This window comes from Melospiza georgiana, chromosome 3 (assembly GCF_028018845.1).
Source record: "Melospiza georgiana isolate bMelGeo1 chromosome 3, bMelGeo1.pri, whole genome shotgun sequence".
Classification (NCBI taxonomy): Eukaryota; Metazoa; Chordata; class Aves; order Passeriformes; family Passerellidae; genus Melospiza; species Melospiza georgiana.
In genome coordinates, this window is record NC_080432.1 from 29,735,525 (window position 1) to 29,745,159 (window position 9,635).

A 9,635-nucleotide genomic window follows, 5' to 3' on the forward strand; every position below is an offset into this window, starting at 1 on the left:
TGGGAACCATGCTGCGTATCGTGGATTCTAAGGAGCCAGCTGGCCACTCCCAGCCACAGGCCCCCAAACACAAACAACGGCGCTTTTCCCTGGAAAACAAAACTCGCCAGCCAATATTTTGATGCCAGATTGCAGGAGCCACTTGGTACTATCAAACCAGCCCGACTTGGCACTTGTGCCACCTCTGGTCTGGGAACCATCCTGCGTATCGTGGATTCTAATTAGCCAGCCGGCCATTCCCAGCCACAGGCCCCCAAACACAAAAAACCGACATTTTCTCTTGCAAACAAAAATCCGCTGCCCCGCTTCTGGATGGCAGATTGCAGGAGCCACTTTGCACCATCAAACCAGCCCGACTTGGCACTGGTGCCACCTTGGATCTGGGAACCATTCTGCCTATCGTGGATTTTCAGGGGCCAGCCGGCCACTCTCAGCCATAGGCCCCCAAACACAAACCACGGACCATTACTCTGGTAAACAAAACTCAACTGCCCCTCTTCGGGATGGCAGATTGCAGGAGCCACTTCGTACTATCAAATCAGCCCGACTTGGCACTGGTGCCACCTTGGCTCTGGGAACCATCCTGCGTAATGTGGATTGTCAGGAGCCAGCCGACCACTCTCGGCCACAGCCCCGAATCAAAAACAACGGCCCGTTTCACAGGCGAAAAAAACTCAGCTGCCCCGCTTCTGGATGGCAGATTGCAGGACGCACTTGGTACTATCAAATCAGCCTAACTTGGCACTGGTGCCACCTCTGGTATGGGAACCATCACTCGTAACGTGGATTCTAAGGAGCCAGCTGGCCACTCCCAGCCACAGGCCCCCAAACACAAACAACGGCGCTTTTCCCTGGAAAACAAAACTCGCCTGCCAACATTTTGATGCCAGATTGCAGGAGCCACTTGGTACTATCAAACCAGCCCAACTTGGCACTGGTGCCACCATGGGTCTGGTCACCATCCTGCCTATCGTAGCTTTTCAGGAGCCAGCCGGTCACTCCCAGCCATAGGCCCCCAGACACAAACCTCGGCCCGTTTCCCTGGCAAACAAAAGTAAGCTGCCCCGCTTCTGGATGGCAGATTGCAGGAGCTATTTAGTACTATCAAACCAGCCCGACTTGGCACTGGTGCCACCTTGGGTCTGGTCACCATCCTGCCTATCGTAGCTTTTCAGGAGCCAGCCGGTCACTCCCAGCCATAGGACCACAGACACAAACCTCGGCCCGTTTCACTTGCAAACAAAAGTAAGCTGCCCCGCTTCTGGATGGCAGATTGCAGGAGCCACTTGGTACTATCAAACCAGCCCGACTTGGCACTGGTGCCACCTTGGGTCTGGGAACCATGCTGCGTATCGTGGATTCTAAGGAGCCAGCCGGCCACTCCCAGCCACAGGCCCCCAAACACAAACAACGGCGCTTTAACTCTGGAAAACAAAACTCGCCTGCCAAATTTTTGATGGCCGATTGCAGGAGCCACTTGGTACTATCAAATCAGCCCAACTTGGCACTGGTGCCACCATGGGTCTGGTAACCATCCTGCCTATCGTAGCTTTTCAGGAGCCAGCCGGTCACTCCCAGCCATAGGCCTCCAGACAAAAACCTCGGCCTGATTCCCTGGCAAACAAAAGTAAGCTGCCCCGCTTCTGGATGGCAGATTGCAGGAGCCACTTTGCACCATCAAACTAGCCCGACTTGGCACTGCTGCCTCCTCTGGTCTGAAAACCATCCTGCGTATCGTGGATTCTAAGGAGCCAGCCGGCCACTCCCAGCCACAGGATCCCAAACACAAACAACGGCACTTTTGGCTGGAAAACAAAACTCGCCTTCCAAATTTTTGATGCCAGATTGCAGGAGCCACTTGGTACTATCAAACCAGCCCAACTTGGCACTGGTGCCACCATGGGTCTGGTCACCATCCTGCCTATCGTAGCTTTTCAGGAGCCAGCCGGTCACTCTCAGCCAGAGGACCCCAGACACAAAGCTCGGCCCGTTTCCCTGGCAAACAAAAGTAAGCTGCCCCGCTTCTGGATGGCAGATTGCAGGAGACACTTTGTACTATCAAACCAGCCCGACTTGGCACTGGTGCCACCTTGGGTCTGGGAACCAGGCTGCGTATCGTGGATTCTAAGGATCCAGCCGGCCACTCCCAGCCACAGGCCCCCAAACACGAACAACGCCGTTTTTCCCCGGAAAACAAAACTCGCCTTCCAACTTTTTGATGGCAGAGTGCAGGAGCCACTTGGTACTATCAAACCAGCCCAACTTGGCACTGGTGCCACCATGGGTCTGGTCACCATCCTGCCTATCGTAGCTTTTCAGGACCTAGCCGGTCACTCCCAGCCATAGGCCCCCAGACAAAAAGCTCGGTCCGTTTCCCTGGCAAACAAAAGTAAGCTGCCCCGCTTATGGATGGCAGATTGCAGGAGCCACTTGGTAGCATCAAACAGGCCCGACTTGGCACTGGTGCCACCTCTGGTCTGGGAACCATCCTGCGTATCGTGGATTCTAATTATCCAGCCGGCCACTCCCAGCCACACGCCCCCAAACACAAACAACGGCGCTTTTCCCTGGAAAACAAAACTCGCCTGCCAACATTTTGATGGCAGATTGCAGGAGCCACTTGGTACTATCAAACCAGCCCAACTTGGCACTGGTGCCACCATGGGTCTGGTCACCATCCTGCCTATCGTAGCTTTTCAGGAGCCAGCCGGTCACTCCCAGCCATAGGCCCCCAGACACAAATCTCGGCCCGTTTCCCTGGCAAACAAAAGTAAGCTGCCCCGCTTCTGGATGGCAGATTGCAGGAACCACTTGGTACTATCAATCCAGCCCAACTTGGCACTGGTGCCACCTTGGGCCTGGGAACCATCCTGCGTATCGTGGATTCTAAGGAGCCAGCCGGCCACTCCCAGCCACACGCCCCCAAACACAAACAACGGCGCTTTTCCCTGGAAAACAAAACTCGCCTGCCAACATTTTGATGGCAGATTGCAGGAGCCACTTGGTACTATCAAATCAGCCCAACTTGGCACTGGTGCCACCATGGGTCTGGTCACCATCCTGCCTATCGTAGCTTTTCAGGAGCCAGACGGTCACTCCCAGCCATAGGCCCCCAGACACAAACCTCGGCCCGTTTCCCTGGCAAACAAAAGTAAGCTGCCCCGCTTCTGGATGGCAGATTGCAGGAACCACTTGGTACTATCAAACCAGCCCGACTTGGCACTGGTGCCACCTTGGGTCTGGTCACCATCCTGCGTATCGTGGATTCAAAGGATCCAGCCGGCCACTCCGAGCCACAGGATCCCAAACACAAACAACGGCGCTTTTCCCTGGAAAACAAAACTCGCCTGCCAACTTTTTGATGGCAGATTGCAGGAGCCACTTGGTACTATCAAACCAGCCCAACTTGGCACTGGTGCCACCATGGGTCTGGTCACCATCCTGCCTATCGTAGCTTTTCAGGAGTCAGCCGGTCACTCCCAGCCATAGGCCCCCAGACACAAAGCTCGGCCCGTTTCCCTGGCAAACAAAAGTAAGCTACCGCGCTTCTGGATGGCAGATTACTGGAACCACGTGGAACTATCAAACCAGCCCGACATGGCTATGGTGCCACCTCTGGTCTGGGAACCATCCTGCGTATCGTGGATTCTAATTAACCAGCCGGCCACTCCCAGCCACAGGCCCCCAAACACAAACAACGGCGCTTTTCCCTGGAAAACAAAACTCGCCTGCCACCTTTTTGATGGCAGATTGCAGGAGCCACTTGGTACTATCAAACCAGCCCAACTTGGCACTGCTGCCACCATGGGTCTGGTCACCATCCTGCCTATCGTAGCTTTTCAGGAGCCAGCCGCTCACTCCCAGCCATAGTCCGCCAGACACAAACCTCGGCCCGTTTCCCTGGCAAACAAAAGTAAGCTGCCCCGATTCTGGATGGCAGATTGCAGGAGCCACTTTGCACCATCAAACCAGCCCAACTTGGCACTGGTGCCACCTTGGGCCTGAGAACCATCCTGCGTATCGTGGATTCTAATTAACCAGCCGGCCACTCCCAGCCACAGGCCCCCAAACACAAACAACGGCGCTTTTCCCTGGAAAACAAAACTCGCCTGCCAACATTTTGATGGCAGATTGCAGGAGCCACTTGGTACTATCAAACCAGCCCAACTTGGCACTGGTGCCACCATGGGTCGGGTCACCATCCTGCCTATCGTAGCTTTTCAGGAGCCAGCCGGTCACTCCCAGCCATAGGCCCCCAGACACAAACCTCGGCCCGTTTCCTTGGCAAACAAAAGTAAACTGCCCTGCTTCTGGATGGCAGATTGCAGGACGCACTTGGTACTATAAAACCACCCCAACTTGGCACTGGTGCCACCTTGGGTCTGGGAACCATGCTGCGTATCGTGGATTCTAAGGAGCCAGCTGGCCACTCCCAGCCACAGGCCCCCAAACACAAACAACGGCGCTTTTCCCTGGAAAACAAAACTCGCCAGCCAACATTTTGATGGCAGATTGCAGGAGCCACTTGGTACTATCAAACCAGCCCGACTTGGCACTGGTGCCACCTCTGGTCTGGGAACCATCCTGCGTATCGTGGATTCTAATTAGCCAGCCGGCCATTCCCAGCCACAGGCCCCCAAACACAAAAAACCGACATTTTCTCTTGCAAACAAAAATCCGCTGCCCCGCTTCTGGATGGCAGATTGCAGGAGCCACTTTGCACCATCAAACCAGCCCGACTTGGCACTGGTGCCACCTTGGATCTGGGAACCATTCTGCCTATCGTGGATTTTCAGGGGCCAGCCGGCCACTCTCAGCCATAGGCCCCCAAACACAAACCACGGACCTTTACTCTGGTAAACAAAACTCAACTGCCCCTCTTCGGGATGGCAGATTGCAGGAGCCACTTCGTACTATCAAATCAGCCCGACTTGGCACTGGTGCCACCTTGGCTCTGGGAACCATCCTGCGTAATGTGGATTGTCAGGAGCCAGCCGACCACTCTCGGCCACAGACCCCAATCAAAAACAACGGCCCGTTTCACAGGCGAAAAAAACTCAGCTGCCCCGCTTCTGGATGGCAGATTGCAGGACGCACTTGGTACTATCAAATCAGCCTAACTTGGCACTGGTGCCACCTCTGGTATGGGAACCATCCCTCGTAACGTGGATTCTAAGGAGCCCCCCGGCCACTCCCAGCCACAGGCCCCCAAACACAAACAACGGCGCTTTTCCCTGGAAAACAAAACTCGCCTGCCAACATTTTGATGGCAGATTTCAGGAGCCACTTGGTACTATCAAATCAGGCCAACTTGGCACTGGTGCCACCATGGGTCTGGTCACCATCCTGCCTATCGTAGCTTTTCAGGAGCCAGACGGTCACTCCCAGCCATAGGCCCCCAGACACAAACCTCGGCCCGTTTCACTGGCAAACAAAAGTAAGCTGCCCCGCTTCTGGATGGCAGATTGCAGGAACCCCTTGGTACTATCAAACCAGCCCGACTTGGCACTGGTGCCACCTTGGGTCTGGTCACCATCCTGCGTATCGTGGATTCAAAGGATCCAGCCGGCCACTCCCAGCCACAGGCCCCCAAACACAAACAACGGCGCTTTTCCCTGGAAAACAAAACTCGCCTGCCAACTTTTTGATGGCAGATTGCAGGAGCCACTTGGTACTATCAAACCAGCCCAACTTGGCACTGGTGCCACCATGGGTCTGGTCACCATCCTGCCTATCGTAGCTTTTCAGGAGTCAGCCGGTCACTCCCAGCCATAGGCCCCCAGACACAAAGCTCGGCCCGTTTCCCTGGCAAACAAAAGTAAGCTACCGCGCTTCTGGATGGCAGATTACTGGAACCACGTGGAACTATCAAACCAGCCCGACTTGGCTATGGTGCCACCTCTGGTCTGGGAACCATCCTGCGTATCGTGGATTCTAATTAACCAGCCGGCCACTCCCAGCCACAGGCCCCCAAACACAAACAACGGCGCTTTTCCCTGGAAAACAAAACTCGCCTGCCAACTTTTTGATGGCAGATTGCAGGAGACACTTGGTACTATCAAACCAGCCCAACTTGGCACTGCTGCCACCATGGCTCTGGTCACCATCCTGCCTATCGTAGCTTTTCAGGAGCCAGCCGGTCACTCCCAGCCATAGGCCCCCAGACACAAACCTCGGCCCGTTTCCCTGGCAAACAAAAGTAAGCTGCCCCGATTCTGGATGGCAGATTGCAGGAGCCACTTTGCACCATCAAACCAGCCCAACTTGGCACTGGTGCCACCTTGGGCCTGAGAACCATCCTGCGTATCGTGGATTCTAATTAGCCAGCCGGCCACTCCCAGCCACAGGCCCCCAAACACAAACAACGGCGCTTTTCCCTGGAAAACAAAACTCGCCTGCCAACATTTTGATGGCAGATTGCAGGAGCCACTTGGTACTATCAAATCAGCCCAACTTGGCACTGGTGCCACCATGGGTCGGGTCACCATCCTGCCTATCGTAGCTTTTCAGGAGCCAGCCGGTCACTCCCTGCCATAGGCCCCCAGACACAAACCTCGGCCCGTTTCCTTGGCAAACAAAAGTAAACTGCCCAGCTTCTGGATGGCAGATTGCAGGAACCACTTGGTACTATCAAACCAGCCCGACTTGGCACTGGTTCCACCTCTGGTCTGGGAACCATCCTGCGTATCGTGGATTCTAAGGAGCCAGCTGGCCACTCCCAGCCACAGGCCCCCAAACACAAACAACGGCGCTTTTCCCTGGAAAACAAAACTCGCCTGCCAACATTTTGATGCCAGATTGCAGGAGCCACTTGGTACTATCAAACCAGCCCAACTTGGCACTGCTGCCACCATGGGTCTGGTCACCATCCTGCCTATCGTAGCTTTTCAGGAGCCAGCCGGTCACTCCCAGCCATAGGCCCCGAGACACAAACCTCGGCCCGTTTCCCTGGCAAACAAAAGTAAGCTGCCCCGCTTCTGGATGGCAGATTGCAGGAACCACTTGGTACTATAAAACCACCCCAACTTGGCACTGGTGCCACCTTGGGTCTGGGAACCATGCTGCGTATCGTGGATTCTAAGGAGCCAGCTGGCCACTCCCAGCCACAGGCCCCCAAACACAAACAACGGCGCTTTTCCCTGGAAAACAAAACTCGCCAGCCAATATTTTGATGGCAGATTGCAGGAGCCACTTGGTACTATCAAACCAGCCCAACTTGGCACTGGTGCCACCATGGGTCTGGTCACCATCCTGCCTATCGTAGCTTTTCAGGAGTCAGCCGGTCACTCCCAGCCATAGGCCCCCAGACACAAAGCTCGGCCCGTTTCCCTGGCAAACAAAAGTAAGCTACCGCGCTTCTGGATGGCAGATTACTGGAACCACGTGGAACTATCAAACCAGCCCGACATGGCTATGGTGCCACCTCTGGTCTGGGAACCATCCTGCGTATCGTGGATTCTAATTAACCAGCCGGCCACTCCCAGCCACAGGCCCCCAAACACAAACAACGGCGCTTTTCCCTGGAAAACAAAACTCGCCTGCCAACTTTTTGATGGCAGATTGCAGGAGCCACTTGGTACTATCAAACCAGCCCAACTTGGCACTGCTGCCACCATGGGTCTGGTCACCATCCTGCCTATCGTAGCTTTTCAGGAGCCAGCCGCTCACTCCCAGCCATAGTCCGCCAGACACAAACCTCGGCCCGTTTCCCTGGCAAACAAAAGTAAGCTGCCCCGATTCTGGATGGCAGATTGCAGGAGCCACTTTGCACCATCAAACCAGCCCAACTTGGCACTGGTGCCACCTTGGGCCTGAGAACCATCCTGCGTATCGTGGATTCTAATTAACCAGCCGGCCACTCCCAGCCACAGGCCCCCAAACACAAACAACGGCGCTTTTCCCTGGAAAACAAAACTCGCCTGCCAACATTTTGATGGCAGATTGCAGGAGCCACTTGGTACTATCAAACCAGCCCAACTTGGCACTGGTGCCACCATGGGTCGGGTCACCATCCTGCCTATCGTAGCTTTTCAGGAGCCAGCCGGTCACTCCCAGCCATAGGCCCCCAGACACAAACCTCGGCCCGTTTCCTTGGCAAACAAAAGTAAACTGCCCTGCTTCTGGATGGCAGATTGCCGGACGCACTTGGTACTATAAAACCACCCCAACTTGGCACTGGTGCCACCTTGGGTCTGGGAACCATGCTGCGTATCGTGGATTCTAAGGAGCCAGCCGGCCACTCCCAGCCACAGGCCCCCAAACACAAACAACGGCGCTTTTCCCTGGAAAACAAAACTCGCCAGCCAACATTTTGATGGCAGATTGCAGGAGCCACTTGGTACTATCAAACCAGCCCGACTTGGCACTGGTGCCACCTCTGGTCTGGGAACCATCCTGCGTATCGTGGATTCTAATTAGCCAGCCGGCCATTCCCAGCCACAGGCCCCCAAACACAAAAAACCGACATTTTCTCTTGCAAACAAAAATCCGCTGCCCCGCTTCTGGATGGCAGATTGCAGGAGCCACTTTGCACCATCAAACCAGCCCGACTTGGCACTGGTGCCACCTTGGATCTGGGAACCATTCTGCCTATCGTGGATTTTCAGGGGCCAGCCGGCCACTCTCAGCCATAGGCCCCCAAACACAAACCACGGACCTTTACTCTGGTAAACAAAACTCAACTGCCCCTCTTCGGGATGGCAGATTGCAGGAGCCACTTCGTACTATCAAATCAGCCCGACTTGGCACTGGTGCCACCTTGGCTCTGGGAACCATCCTGCGTAATGTGGATTGTCAGGAGCCAGCCGACCACTCTCGGCCACAGACCCCAATCAAAAACAACGGCCCGTTTCACAGGCGAAAAAAACTCAGCTGCCCCGCTTCTGGATGGCAGATTGCAGGACGCACTTGGTACTATCAAATCAGCCTAACTTGGCACTGGTGCCACCTCTGGTATGGGAACCATCCCTCGTAACGTGGATTCTAAGGAGCCCCCCGGCCACTCCCAGCCACAGGCCCCCAAACACAAACAACGGCGCTTTTCCCTGGAAAACAAAACTCGCCTGCCAACATTTTGATGGCAGATTTCAGGAGCCACTTGGTACTATCAAATCAGGCCAACTTGGCACTGGTGCCACCATGGGTCTGGTCACCATCCTGCCTATCGTAGCTTTTCAGGAGCCAGACGGTCACTCCCAGCCATAGGCCCCCAGACACAAACCTCGGCCCGTTTCACTGGCAAACAAAAGTAAGCTGCCCCGCTTCTGGATGGCAGATTGCAGGAACCCCTTGGTACTATCAAACCAGCCCGACTTGGCACTGGTGCCACCTTGGGTCTGGTCACCATCCTGCGTATCGTGGATTCAAAGGATCCAGCCGGCCACTCCCAGCCACAGGCCCCCAAACACAAACAACGGCGCTTTTCCCTGGAAAACAAAACTCGCCTGCCAACTTTTTGATGGCAGATTGCAGGAGCCACTTGGTACTATCAAACCAGCCCAACTTGGCACTGGTGCCACCATGGGTCTGGTCACCATCCTGCCTATCGTAGCTTTTCAGGAGCCAGCCGGTCACTCCCAGCCATAGGCCCCCAGACACAAACCTCGGCCCGTTTCCCTGGCAAACAAAAGTAAGCT